At 41.9% G+C, this 15,297-nt stretch overlaps 1 protein-coding gene across 2 annotated transcripts in view; it reads right to left on the bottom strand.

Annotated features, from left to right (window-relative positions):
* The window catches only part of LOC147998165 (protein FAM156A/FAM156B-like), a 30,354-nt gene extending 21,170 nt beyond the window's left edge, over window positions 1–9,184 (bottom strand). Inside the window, exon 1 of one of the 2 annotated variants that reach the window (XM_087600954.1) lies at window positions 9,096–9,184. The gene's annotated coding sequence lies outside the window, so the exon portion shown is untranslated. The remainder of the gene's footprint in view (window positions 1–9,095) is intronic. The other variant, XM_087600955.1, reaches the window with a different exon arrangement.
* Between the last annotated feature and the right edge of the window lie 6,113 nt (window positions 9,185–15,297).

Raw genomic sequence — 15,297 nt, 5'->3', positions numbered from 1 at the left:
CTGCACCCAAATCCCGTGGGAGAGAGAGCTAAACCTTCAAAGAGGCAGACACAACTCGGAAACCAGAAGAGATTACACTCTGCCCACATTACTGATTCCAGAGGAAAACACCAAACGCCATTTGGAACCCTGGTGCACAGAAGCTCACGGAAAGGGCAGCGCATATCTTCCTGGTTGCTGCCCCTACGGAGAACTCATAAGCAACACCCCATGAGCAAACTTGAGCCTCAGGACACAGGCCCATAGGAAGAGCTGAATACCTGTAGATAGGAAAAACTACATGCTCGAAAGCAGAACACTCTGTTCCCATAACTGGCTGAAAGAAAACAGGAAAACAAGTCTACAGCACTCCTGACACACAGGCTTATAGGACAGCCTAGCTACTCAGAAATAGCAGAACAAAGTAACACTAGAGATAATCTGATGGCGAGAGGCAAGGGAAGGAAACCAAGCAACAGAAACCAAGACTACATGGCATCATCAGAGCCCAATTCTCCCACCAAAGCAAACACGGAATATCCAAACACACCAGAACAGCAAGATCTAATTTCAAAATCATATTTTATCATGATGCTGGAGGACTTCAAGAAAGACGTGAAGAACTCCCTTAGAGAAACACATGAAAACATAAATAAACAAGTAGAAGCCTACAGAGCGGAATCACAAAAATCCCTGAAAGTATTCCAGGAAAACACAATCAAACAGTTGAAAGAATTAAAAATGGAAATAGAAGCAATAAAGAAAGAACACATGAAAACAACCTTGGATATAGAAAACCAAAAGAAGAGACAAGGAGCCATAGATACAAGCTTCACCAACAGAATACAAGAGATGGAAGAGAGAATATCAGGAGCAGAAGATTCCATAGAAATCATTGACTCAACTGTCAAAGATAATGTAAAGCGGAAAAAGCTACTGGTCCAAAACATACAGGAAATCCAGGACTCAATGAGAAGATCAAACCTAAGGATAATAGGTATAGAAGAGAGTGAAGACTCCCAGCTCAAAGGACCAGTAAATATCTTCAACAAAATCATAGAAGAGGGGCTGGGGATTTAGCTCAGTGGTAGAGCGCTTACCTAGGAAGCGCAAGGCCCTGGGTTCGGTCCCCAGCTCCGAAAAAAAGAACCAAAAAAATTCATAGAAGAAAACTTCCCTAACCTAAAGAAAGAGATACCCATAAGCATACAAGAAGCCTACAGAACTCCAAATAGATTGGACCACAAAAGAAATTCCTCCCGTCACGTAATAGTCAAAACACCAAATGCACAAAATAAAGAAAGAATATTAAAAGCAGTAAGGGGAAAAGGTCAAGTAACATATAAAGGCAGACCTATCAGAATCCCACCAGACTTTTCGACAGAGACAATGAAAGCCAGAAGATCCTGGACAGATGTCGTACAGATCCTAAGAGAACACAAATGCCAGCCCAGGTTACTGTATCCTGCAAAACTCTCAATTAACATAGATGGAGAAACCAAGATATGCGATGACAAAACCAAATTTACACAATATCTTTCTACAAATCCAGCGCTACAAAGGATAATAAAAAGTAAAGCCCAACATAAGGAGGCAAGCTACACCCTAGAACAAACAAGAAACTAATCATCTTGGCAACAAAACAAAGAGAAGAAGACCACACAAAAATAACCTCACATCCAAATATGAATATAACAGGAAGCAATAATCACTATTCCTTAATATCTCTCATCATCAATGGCCTCAACTCCCCAATAAAAAGACATAGATTAACAAACTGGATACGCAACGAGGACCCTGCATTCTGCTGCCTACAGGAAACACACCTCAGAGACAAGGACAGACACTACCTCAGAGTGAAAGTCTGGAAAACAACTTTCCAAGCAAATGGTCGGAAGAAGCAAGCTGGAGTAGCCATTCTAATATCAAATAAGATAAATTTTCAACTAAAAGTCATCAAAAAAGATAAGGAAGGTCACTTCATATTCATCAAAGGAAAAATCCACCATGATGAACTCTCAATCCTAAATATCTATGCCCCAAATAAAAGGGCACCTACATATGTAAAAGAAACCCACTTGAAACACACATTGCACCTCAAACATTGCACTTCACGCAACAATAGTAGGAGATTTCAACACCCCACTCTCATCAATGGACAGATCATGGAAACAGAAATTAAACAGAGACGTAGACAGACTAAGAGAAGTCATGAGCCAAATGGACTTAACGGATATTTATAGAACATTCTATCCTAAAGCAAAAGGATATACCTTCTTCTCAGCTCCTCATGGTACTTTCTCCAAAATTGACCATATAATTGGTCAAAAAATGGGCCTCAACAGATACAGAAAGAAAGCTGGTCTTCAATAACAATAAGGGAAGAACGCCCACATATACGTGGAAGTTGAACAATGATCTACTCAACAATAACCTGGTCAAGGAAGAAATAAAGAAAGAAATTAAAGACTTCTTAAAATTTAATGAAAATGAAGGTACAACATACCCAAACTTATGGGACACAATGAAAGTTGTGCTAAGAGGAAAACTCATAGCGCTGAGTGCCTGCAGAAAGAAACAGGAGAGAGCATATGTCAGCAGTTTGACAGCACACCTAAAAGCTCTAGAACAAGAAGAAGCTAATAGACCCAGGAGGCATAGAAGACAGGAAATAATCAAACTCAGAGCTGAAATCAGCCAAGTAGAAACAAAAAGGACCATAGAAAGAATCAACAGAACCAAAAGTTGGTTCTTTGAGAAAATCAATATGATAGATAAACCCTTAGCCAGAATGACGGGACGACACAGAGAGTGTGTCCAAATTAACAAAATCAGAAATGAAAAGGGAGACATAACTACAGAATCAGTGGAAATTCACAAAATCTTCAGATCTTACTATAAAAGCCTATATTCAACAAAACTTGAAAATCTGCAGGAAATGTACAATTTCCTAGACAGATACCAAGTACCGAAGTTAAATCAGGAACAGATAAACCAGTTAAATATCCCCATAACTCGAAATGTAAATAAGAATTACTCAAGTTAATAAAAAAAATAAATAGAGAATGTTTTCAGCTTTAAAAAAATGAATAAAAAATAAAGCTAAAAAAACATCAAATACACAAAGAAAAGAATCAATATATTAAAAGCCGTAACAGAGAAATATAAAGACAGACGTACCAGAATTTCACCAGGCTTCTCAACAGAGGCTATGGAAGTTAGATGATCTAGTTCAGATGTTATACAGATGGTAAGAGAATACCAATGTCAGCCCTGCATATGACATCCAGCAAAACTCTCAATTACCATACATGGAGAAACCAATATAGTCCGTGACAAAACCAAATTTACAAAACATTTTCCACAAATCCAACCCTAAAATGATAACACGAACACACACAAGTATGGACACATCACCCTAGACAAAGCAACTAATTAATCTTTGTTCAACTAACCTAAAGATAGCCACAAAAACATACTTGCACCTCTAACAACAAAAATAATAGGCAACAACTATCATTCATCTCTAATGTCACTCAACATCAATGAACTCAATTCCCCAATAAGGAGACATAGACTAAAAGATTGGACATGTAGACAGGACTCAGAATTTTGCTGCGTTTAGAAAACTAACCTCAGTGACAAAGACTGACACTTCCTCAGAATAAAAGGCTTGGAAAACAAGCAAATTGTCCCAAAAAACAAGCTGGAGTAGACACTCTAATGTCAAATAAAACCAACTTTCAGCCAGAACTTATGAGAAAAACTAAGGCTGGACACCTTTTTCTCAGGACCTGGTCCCTTCTCCAAAATTGACCATATAATCAGTCACAAACAACCTTCAACAGATAAAACAAGATTAAAATAATCCCATGTATCCTATCAGATCACTGCAGACTAAGACTGGTCAACGAAGCTATGGAAGCTAAATAGTCAAGGAAGAAATACAGAAATTAAAGGTATTTTTAATTTAATGAAAAGAAATGCATAACATACCCAGCCTTATGGGACACCACAAAAGCAGTGATAAGAAGAAAATAAGAAGTTCAAAAAGTCATCAGATCCTACTACAAAAGCCTATATGCAACAAATCTGAAAAATCCAGATGAAATGGACAATTTTCTAGACAGATAGCAGGTACAAAATAAATCAGGATCAGATGTACCATCAAAAGATCCCAAATCCCTAACAGAAATGAAGCAGTAATTAAAAATCTCCCAGCCAGAAATATCCAAGAACTAGATGGCTTTAATGCAGAATTCTATCAGAACTTCATAGAAGAGGTAATTCCAATACTCTCCAAACTAGTCCACAAAATAGAAACAGAAGGAACACTACCCAATTATTTCTATGATGCCACAATCACTCTTATGCCTATACCACACAGTCTCAAAGAAAAAAGAGAACTTCATTTATAAAAAAGAGAACATTCATTCCCTTATGAATATAAATCCCAAAATACTCAATGAAATTAATGCAAACTGAATCCAAAAACACATCAAAAGATCTTCCATTGTGATCAAGTAGGCCTCATCTGAGAAATGCAGGGAGGGTTCAACATACAGAAGTCCATCAATTTAATTCGCTGTGTAAACAAACTTAATGAAAAAAAGCCACATGATGATCAACTCATTAGAAGCTCAGAAAACATTTAACAAAATTCAAAACCTCTTCATGATAAAAATCTTATGATGATAAAGATCAGGAATTCAATGCTTATACTTAACATAGTAAAAGCAGTAAAGAGAAAACCAGTAGATAACATCAAACTAAATAGAGAGAATCTTGAAACAATCACATTAAAATCAGGGACTACACAGGGCTGCCCACTCTCTCCATACCTATTCAATATATTATTTGATGTCCTAGCCGGAGAAATTAGACAAGAATAAGAGGTCAAATGGATACAAATTGGAAAGGAAGAAGCCCAAATATCACTATTGGCCGGTTATATGATAGTATACTTATGTGATCCCAAAAATTACACCACAGAACTCCTGGAGCTGGTAAACAACTTCAGCAAAGTAGCTGGATATAAAACTAACTCAAACAAAACAGTAACTTTCCTCAACTCAAAGGATAAACAGGCTGGGATAAAAATTAGAGAAACAACACCATTCAAAATAGCCACAAATAATATAAAATGCCTTGGAATGACTCTGTCCAAGCAAGTAAAAAAATTGTCTTCAAGAACTTCAAGCCTCTGAAGAAAAAAATTGAAGATCACAGGAGATGGAAAGACGTCCCATGCCTATGGATTGGTTGGATTAATGTAGGAAAAATGGCCATCTGGCAGAAAGCAATCTACAGATTCAATGCAATCCCCATCAAAAACCCAACTCAATTCTTCATAGATTTAGAGCAATTTATACATTCATTTGGAAAAGAAAAACAAATAAATAAAACAAGTAACCAGAGTTCCCAGGGACTAATTCACTACCCAAACACTACACATGGACAGACCCATGGCTGCAGCAGCATATTTAGCAGAGTATGACCTTGTTTGGCACTAATGTGAGGAGAAGCCCTTGGTACTGCCAATACAGGAACCCCCAGGGCAGGGGAATGTCAGGGGAGGAGGCAGGAAGGGAGGGTATTTGGGGAGGGTAACACCCTTATAGGAGATGTGGAGGGGGGTGGAATAGGGGGCTTGTGACCAGGAAACTGGGAAAGGGAATAACCTTTGAAATGTGAATAAAAAATATCCAATAAAAATGAAAACCATATCTTCATGAAATTCTTAGGCAAAAGGATGGAACTGGAAAATATCCTGATGAGATAAAAGAGTCACAAGAGAACCCACATGATATCCACTCATAGATAAGCAGATATTAGCCCCAAAACTTGAAATATCTAAGAAACATTCACAGTTTTTATGCAGCTCAAGGGGAAGGAAGACCAAAGCATGTATGCTTCATTCCTTCTTAGAAGGGAGAACAAAATACTCATGGGAAGAAATACAGGGACAAAGGAGCAGCCACTGAAAGAAAGGTCATCCAGAGACTGCCCCACCTGGGCATCAGTCCCATATGCAGCCACCAAAGCCAGTTACTCTTGCTGATACCTGTGCTTGCTGACAGGAGCCAGGTGTGGGTGTCTCCTAAGAGGCTTTCCCGGAGCCCTACTGATACAGAGGAAGATGCTTGCAGGTAACAATTGGACTGAACAAGGGGAGGTCAATGGAGGAGTTAGAAAAAAGAATGAAAGAACTAAAGGGGTTTGCAAACCCATAGGAAGAAAAACAATATCAAACAACCTGAAACCACCAGAGCTCTCAGGGTCTAAATCACCAATCAATGAATACCTCTCTTGGGCATATACCTGAAAGATGCTCCAACATATAACAAAGACACATGCTCCATTATGTTCATAGCAGCCTGATATATAATAGCCAGAACCTGGAAAGAACCCAGATGTCCTTCACAAGAGTAATAGAGAAAATGTGGTACATTTATACAACGGAGTACTACTCAGCTATTGAAAACAATTTCCTCATGAAATTCTTAGGCCAATGGATTGAACTAGAAAATAACATACTGAGTGAGGTAAGCCAATCAAAAAATAACACACATGGTATGTACTCACTGATAAGCAGATATTAGCCCAAAAGTTCAGAATATCCAAGATACAATTTTTGAACCACATGAAGTTCAAGAAGACAGAAGACCAAAATGTGGATGCTTCAGAACTTCTCAGAAGGGGGAACAAAAATACTCACAGGAGGAAATATGGAGGAAGCATGGAGCAGAGACTGAAGAAAAGGCCATCCAGAAACTGTCCCACCATGGGATCCAGCCCATATATAACCACCAAACACAGACAGTATTGTAAATGCTAAGAAGTGAATGCTGACAGGAGCCTGATATAGCTGTCTCCTGAGAAGCTCTGCCAGATCCTGACAAATACAGAAGCAGATGCTCACAGCCAGCCATTGAACTGAGAAAGGGGTTCACAATGGAGGAGTTAGAGTAAGAACTAAAGGTGTTGAAGGGGTTTGCAAACACTTAAGAAGAACAATAATATCAAACAACCAGACCTGCCCCCAGAGCTCTCAGGGACCAAACCACCATCTGATGCCCCAGTGTAGGAGATATTCAGGACAGGGAGATAGGAGGGAGTAGGGGGGAAGCTCCCTAATAGAAGCAGGGAGAGGATGGATGGGATAGCAGATTTCTGGAGTGCAAATCTGGAAAGGGAATAACATTTAAAATATAAATTAAAAAAAATCAAATAAAAGCAAAAGAAGATCTCGGGTTTAAAAACAACTCTGAAGAGACAAGGAATGATCCAACCCTGTTTGTAGGCAAACTATTAGAATGTGGGTTAGACTTCTCTCCTGTAGGGGATATATCCCTTAAAGCAGATGTCTGCTGTCCAACCATAGTACATTTCACTTTCAGGCCACATGGGCTTTATTGGGTTCACATTTGGCAAAGACACACAGTGTCTCCAACCTTGTAGATTTCTGCACTTAGGTGTAATTCACCTACTTCAAAAGGAGGGAGAGAGAATCTTTGCTTCATTTTAGGAGACCTCCCCCTCCTTTGCAATTGCAAGTGCAATTGGAATCATCTGTACAGCTCCCACCTCATGCCTCCCCTCACTTTTCTAGGAGTGTCCACCTGCTCTCATGGGCCATGGTTCTGATGCTCCTCTTCTTCTTTTTTTTTATTTCGGAGCTGGGGACCGAACCCAGGGCCTTCCACTTCCTAGGCAAGTGCTCTACCACTGAGCTAAATCCCCAACCCCCAATGCTCTTCTTCTAAACCTTACTCTAAAAGGAAATACACAGAACTGTGAGGTGCCAGTCCCTAATATGGAAGAGGGAAAGGGGTGTTTCAAAGATTTAATTAGTAGCTTCTGGAGTTGCTAATCTTCATAATTCTCATTTCCTCTGAGTTCCTATGCAAGACTCTTGAATCACACTTCTCTGGGTGCAAAGACCCTACAGGCCCTACTCTGTGAGTAAAAAGAAAGCATGGGCTCTATACTATTTCCTCCTTGGAGGTAATACTATGACATAGGTTTTAGTGGTGGTGTCAGTTGAGGACAACCAGCATTTACTGTAAGGGCAGACTTCTTGAAGGTCACTGATAGAACCTTAATGGGTCCTGAAAGGATTTTGAGAGACTACCTGCTGAGTCAGCACTTCTTTCTTCCTTTTATTTCTTTTCATTTTTCTTGTCTCTTCTGTTTCCCTTTTTATTTATCTTCTCTCTTTATTCTCTTGTCTTTTTCTTTTTCATCTCTTGCTCCCTCTCTCCCTCCCTCCCTCCTGTCCTTCATTTTCCCAGAAGACATTTTTCAACATATCCTGGCTTGTCCTGGAACTCAGTAGGCCAGGCTGGCCTCAAACTCACAGATGTCTGCCTGCCTCTCCGTCCCAAGTGTTGCCAGTTCTATGTTCACATTCCTTGTGTTTGTGTCCCAGCTGCACTCTTTGGAAGCATATGTCTATACACTTGCTGAACCACTGCATCTCTGTCCAAGCCCCACCATTTGTGAGCTTGTGTCTATGTCCCAGCTGCAAGATTGCATCTATGCCCACTTCCATCATTTCTGAGCTTGCATCTATACCAAGATCCACTCTTCGTAAGCTTATGCCTACCTTCTACCTTTATCATGTGGGATTATTTCTCTATGTCCCATCTCCACCATTTATGACCTTGAGTCTGTGTCCCAGCCTTATCACTTGTGAACTTTTTCTATATCCAAGGTCACCATTTTTGAACTTGTCTCTCTGTCCCAGCTCTATCATTTGGAGGACACACTGTGCTGCATCTCTTAGCACTGAAGTCATCTTTGTGAAAGAGGGAAGGTTCCTATGGGTCCCACATTGGAAGATTTCTTTGTGATGGTTGAGGGAAATTTGAAAATGGGCATTTTGAACAGAGGCTGACATACAGTGTACCAGAGATGTGCCTTAGCTCTTGGAAACTGCTCTCTGTGCAGAATGCCCACACTAACTGAGTCCTCTGTTCCAACTCATAGTTCTGAATCTGAATGGGGAAAAGATCAGCATCCTCTTGCTCTTCTCCACAAGGCTCCTAGACTTTAATTCAGAATCATGGTCATTATTATATTCTATATTCATATCTGTAGGAAGGTGAACCTACCTCTTCAGTGATCTCTCGATGATTTTGGCTGAAACAGATGCTAGGTATGTCTAGGAACAATGATTTCTTCAGTGTTTCTTCTATTTCTCATTGGGTAGTGTTTGGAGTGACCAATGGGTACCTTTCAGAGGGCTCTGTAGGGAAATCAGAGTTAAACACTTTCTACAAATGATACAATCTACCATTTCTAAGAAGTGGACTGACTATGTGAGGTAAGTTGCCCTATATCCAGTCCCAAGCCTCATGCACCTTAGTTCTCAAGAGTCCTCTCTGAGAACTTGTTGGCTGCAAGGCTCAGATTAGGGACTGTGGCCATATTTCTTAACCAGGGAATGTCCGGCTAAGATGAATGTCTTGAAAATATGCATGGTCTGTGCACAACATGTCCTTGTGCCACTTGACCCACAAGGCAGAAAGACACATAACTCCCACGTGTTGGTGTGGGGGTAGAGTGCATTATAAATTCTGTCTGTTGGAGTGCAGATTTTTACCCTGGGGGATGTGAGCAATGGCCCGTCCAGATTTTGCTCATCTCTTTTCATTCACACCAACAGACTTCCCTGTTTTTGTCCCACTTGACCGTTCCATATTCCTCAGCTCCTCTTAGTATCTATTAAGGATCCTCCTGGCCACATGTGGGAAGCTATGCTTCCTTGTTAGAGTATTCACCTTGCCATGGACTAAACTTGGATGTTTCCCCAGAGGGTCAACACACATGCTGTAAAAATCCTATCCACATACAAGCATCAACTGGAAATCCAGAGCTCCTGCCAAGCCATAAACAATGTCCAACTGTGGTGAGTTCATCAAATGACCAAAGTGAGCATGCATAAGAGAATGGTGTCTCCTAGATTTTACTACACATGTACAACAACTGCTGGACTCAGTTTAAAAATTACTCCCTCAAATAGGACACCCACAGCAAAACCCTGGGCACAGAGACAGCCTGGCCCACAGAATTAATTAAGCAGATCTCATACAGCCTAAGAGATCAAGTTGACAATCAGGGAGTCTGTATTGGTCTGCATTAGGTCCTCTGCAAATATAAATGATCGTTTGATGTTCTTGTGGGACTCCTCACTCTGGGAGTGAAGGTATCTCTGACACTTTCCCTTGATCTTGGGACCCCTTCCCTCCTACTGCCTTGTCCCTTCCAGCCTTGATGAGAGGGTTTGTGCCTGCTCTCCTATATCTCACTGTGCCGTGTTCAGTTGATACCCCTGGGAGGTCTGCTAATTTCTGAACCCAAACATAGGAGGCATGGACCTAGGAGAGGGAGGAAGGTGAACTGGGAGGAGTGAATGCAGGAATAACCAAGGTCCTCATGTAGTCTATGAGGGAAAAAGAAATAAAAATAAAAACTAATAATGCTCACCAACACTGTGCATCTTTTTTTTATCGCCTCCTTATTTTCTCCATCACTAATAATTGGATGATGAGGCCAAGGAAACCTGGAAACACCTGTTTTCTTTGAAATGTGGGTTGGATTTCTAATATCATTGCAATTCTAGTTACCATCACCCAACCTAATGCAGACGTCTGGTTGGCCAAGGTCTGGCAATCACTAGTTATTGTGGTCAATCTTGGTTAATCAATAGCCATTACGAGGATTTGAACACTCATTTTGTAAAGTCTATGAACATGCCTTTAACCTTCCAAGGAAAAGGGGAGCTGAGTATGTTCAGGAAAATCCACCTTTTCCAGTCCACCTGGTTTTTCATCAGTGTTGTACCAATCAGCCATCTGTGCTGAGTCTTCAAGTAAGTGAAATTTATTATGTAGTCTTCTCTAAGATGCAGAGGCCAAATGCCTTGGAGTTAATAGGCTACGAGCAATATGTCCCTAGTGCATCCATCAGTGCAGGAGTTCCTGAAGAAGCTGACATGCCAGAGCTTACTCTGCTTGCTGTGGGAATTCAGCTACTCCTACACTCTGGTGTCATGACCCTGCACACTTGCTGCCCAGCAGTTGAGACAGAACAGGTGCTGCTGCAGAGGCTGCCTGAGTTCCTTTCTGAGCTACCTCCAGCCTGCTCTAGCACCAGGCCCAAAGCATTAACTCTGTGCTGAGATCAGGCCAGCTGATACTCTCAAGGTCCAACAGAGACACTAAGTGGGTGCTCATACAAGTTCCTGGGGTGGTTGGCAGTTGAATTCCCTTCTGCTGAGTGCTCAGAGAAACTCCTGAGATATTTGACCTCTCCTCTATTTCAGTGAACCTCATCAGCATTCTTATATGTGTGTGTCAGTCCTGGTGGCCTTTTTTTTTCAGGATTGGTTTATTTGTTTTATATTTTGAGAGAGGGCCTCACTGTGTAACTATGGTTGCCCTTGCACCTTACTGTATAGACCACATTGTCCTTAAATTGCCTGCCTCTGCATCTTCATAACTCCGCAGGCCAATTCTGGCCCCTCACTTGTGGAGATCTTTTGTGGTGGGGGATGTACTAAGATTATGTGGCACATACCTGGAAATGGAGTCTACTGTCACAGATTCAAGTCTAATGGTCTCCCTAGAGACCTCCAACCTATGGAGAACCAGTTTCTCCAGCCAGAGAATGACCAAATATTCTCCACAGGATTTGAGAGCATTAGATGACACACATGTCACTAGAGACAGGATAAAACTCCTCCTTAGGGAGGCCACACATAGGTCATGAGCAAACATCAAATATGTGCCTGTTCTCAAAAACTACAAATTCTCTCCTCACCTGATAGTAGCAGACCACCTTTTGCTGTCTCTGGACCCTGTCCCACGCTGCCTGGGTGCCAAACTCCTCTTCAGTTCTTGCTGATGACAGATGCTGTCCAATGTCTGGTGGTCTTTCGAGGAGAGAGGTAGCCCAGCTCTCTGAGCTGAGCCTCTACGAACAGTTCTGAGAAACTGGGCCCTCCTGCTCAGGTCTCTCAGGAACTGTTGTCTGAATGTGGCCAGAGTCTCTGGGAAGAAGTGGGATTCTTGAGAAGATTGGCTTTTTCCCTGCAGGGAGAGTGAGAGCAAGTTAGAAAAGGGTGGAAAGACCAGGGTTCTGAGGGTGATCAGCTTGTTCCAGTGATGAGCCAGCTATTTTTTTTTCTTTTCTTGGGAAATCAAGTTCCACTCCTTCATTGGGGATCCGAGCTCATCAGCCCCCCCATCCCATTCCCAGCCCCAGTGGCAAGTGTAGCAATACTGGAGAGATACTTGCCCAAGGCTCTGGTGTCTTGCTGGGAGTCATTGTGACATGAGAAGTGTTTCCATGGTGCTCAATGTGACCTACCAGTGAAGGGATGGAGAAACTTGTCATGAACTCTGTCCTCAGGGTGGTGCTTTGGGGGAACGTGTACATATTTAGGGGCACGGAAAAGGACCAAGAATCTCTGTGTATTAGGCAGGGATTGCCTTTCTGTAGGAATCCACAACACAGCACTAATTTCATTTGTTTCTTGTGTCTGCTTCTAAGAGCACCACACTGAAACTGCTGTGTGTCTTTCAGTCATCATCAAACAGATGCAGGCCTTAACTTGCTGCTCAAGCAAAGGTGTATATCAAAGTGAACCCCAATGTAATCATTTGAATTTGTAGACTCTATTCATTTAGTGTGTGTTTGTGTGTGTGTGTGTGTGTGTGTGTGTGTGTGCATGTGTGTGTATGACGAGCCCGTATACCTCACACCTCAAATTCCTTTTCTTACCGGAATGACCTTGAGATTCTGATCCTCCAGCCCCTACATCCCAAATGCCAGAATTAGAGGCCTGGGTAACCATGCCTGTGTTAGGTGGTGCTGGAGATCAAAGCAAGGACATTTTTCATGTACCATGGGCATCTGTGTAACAAGAGAACAGCAGTACCTGCCCAATGGCTTTGCAGGTCTGGAAATGAAGGGTTTCTGCACAACAGTGCACACATGAATACCACTGTACTTAGTCTATTCCACAGGTTGCAGTCTCCTTCCTGGATCCCCTCTGCCCTACTCCTTATTCCCGTCCTTACCAAAACAAAACCTCTGTAGAGCCAGGCATCATCTAAGAGCAGCAACATTATCTTTTACCAAGTGATTGCAGCTGTGTTAAGGCATTTGGCTCATTGGCTCATCATCTTCTGTCTTTGGTTGACATTAGGAAGTGGAGCAGAGAGGACTGTGCCATGCTGCACACAGTGCAAGATTGAATAAGCCCTGGGAGCTCCGTGCAAAGCTAGGCAGGTTAGGTCTTAACTGTTGTGCTGTGCTGCCATCTGCGGTTGACTCCCAACTCCACAGCTGCACCTCCATCTTGGTGGTTGTCCTCAGTTTCTAGTCTCCTCCCAGACCACTCTCAACTGATGTTCCAGGGACCCTGGACACCATGCACCCACTGGAAATCATGCTCACCAAACATTTGTGAAAATATGACTCCTCTAGTCTAAGGAATTGTTTGAAAGCCCCTACCATCTCCCAGATTGTCCCCATAGCATTATAATCCTACACTGTTCCCACAATCCCTCAGACAACTTGATTGTTACCAAAACCTGCCAATTCTTCTGACCCACGAATTCTCCTCTTTCCCTGCTTCACTTGTCAGGCAGGGACTGAAACACAAGACCTCCTCTTATTGTGCTCTTGTCTTTGCTACTTGAACAGTGTATGTTAGCATGTGTGGTGTATATATGTGAATGGGCATTAATGTGTATATATATATATATATGTGTGTGTGTGTGTGTGTGTACACACAGATTATATACATATATGTGTATATATATGTACATATATATGTATATTTGAATATTTTCTACAATAGCCTAGTAGGTCCATGTGCATAGTAGCCTGGAATTCCCAGAGAAAAGCAGTCACTGTATGGGATGTTGAATTAGATTTATCTCAGTCTAAAATCAGATGGTGAGAGGTCTCAGCCTAGTGTGGGGATAGGGAAAGAAAATTCACTTTCACAGTATCTATGATGGTGATGAACATGGGAAAGACAGAGGAGAAGGATGTGACACCTTTGTGGAGTGGGCTGAGAAGGAAGCTTTATCTCCACTACTTTATCTCCACTGGAAGTACATAAGGACACCACCTCAGCAGCAGCTCCCAGCAAGAAGAGGCTGCTGATTTCGGGGAATATGTTTAAGGATCTCAGTGGGAAATGCAAAATTGAGGACCAGTTCCCCATTTCCCAAGTCTTGTTTTCCACCTTCTTTACTTTTTATGAACCAGGTGGAAGGGGAACTGGTGAACAGGGAAGAAGAAGATGTAATTGAAAAAGACCAAAGAGGTCTTCTGCTCATGGACACCACATTCTCACTGGCTGTCAAGGTTTTCATGACCTACAGACATCATAATAACTTTGAGTAAGAAAAAGTGCCACATCTAAGGATACCCACTCTTCTCCAGCAATTGTGTGCCTCTTGACCATGAGTCATCCAGAAAGGAAAGAACCATCTGTCTGACAGCTTGTGGAGACAAAAGAAGCGCTCACCCATTTCATTGATATCCTTAGGATACAACAAAACTTATGGCAGCAAATATCTTCATTCCCAAGAGTGGACATGTAAAGCCTGTCTATGACACTTTCACTCACAGTCTGTCATTTTCAAAACACTCAGCACAAGCCATCTAGTTGTACAGAGGCATATAGAATAAAAATAAGGAGGTGGCAGAGATCCCATGTTAACACTGATGCTCTCTTCCCTCATCACAGGTAACGCAGAACTTCATGAGGACCAGCTTCCTCCTCCTCAACCCCTCTTTCTGTCTCGGAGCCTGGAAGGATAATGGGCACCTAGGAACTGCTTTGGATTCTAATGGAAAGAAGAAAGCATCAAATCCTCACTTGGCCTCTGAACACTATTACAGGTAAGGTTGAAAGGCTGGGATCATCAGATTCCTCACACATCGCTCAGTTAGAGCATCTGTTTGTATATCTCAGTGTCTTTGTTTCAGACCCCTGCTTCACTCTGTTTACCTAGGATAGCCATTCACTGACTCCCAGTGTAAAAGTCCCATTAGTACCCACCCCTGACTTTGCTCCCATTGAGGATGCAGGCCCAGGTGATGTCATTGTCCTCATCCTGAAGTTGCCTTGTATTTTAGAAAGAGCAGAGCCTCCCAGCACAGGACCCCATGCACTCCCTTGAGGTCAGTTATACACATGACAAGGCTGCACATCTCCTAAATGGCAGATCCATGTCCAATGCCTATGGCAGTCTAATAATTTCTGGAGGTGATCTTGCAGAGCCAAACCTG

The sequence above is a fragment of the Rattus norvegicus genome, chromosome X, assembly GCF_021556685.1.
Source record: "Rattus norvegicus strain SHRSP/BbbUtx chromosome X, alternate assembly SHRSP_T2T, whole genome shotgun sequence".
NCBI classification, from domain to species: Eukaryota; Metazoa; Chordata; class Mammalia; order Rodentia; family Muridae; genus Rattus; species Rattus norvegicus.
The sequence above is the reverse complement of the archived record's forward strand: the minus strand, read 5'-3'. Positions and strand labels throughout refer to the sequence as shown.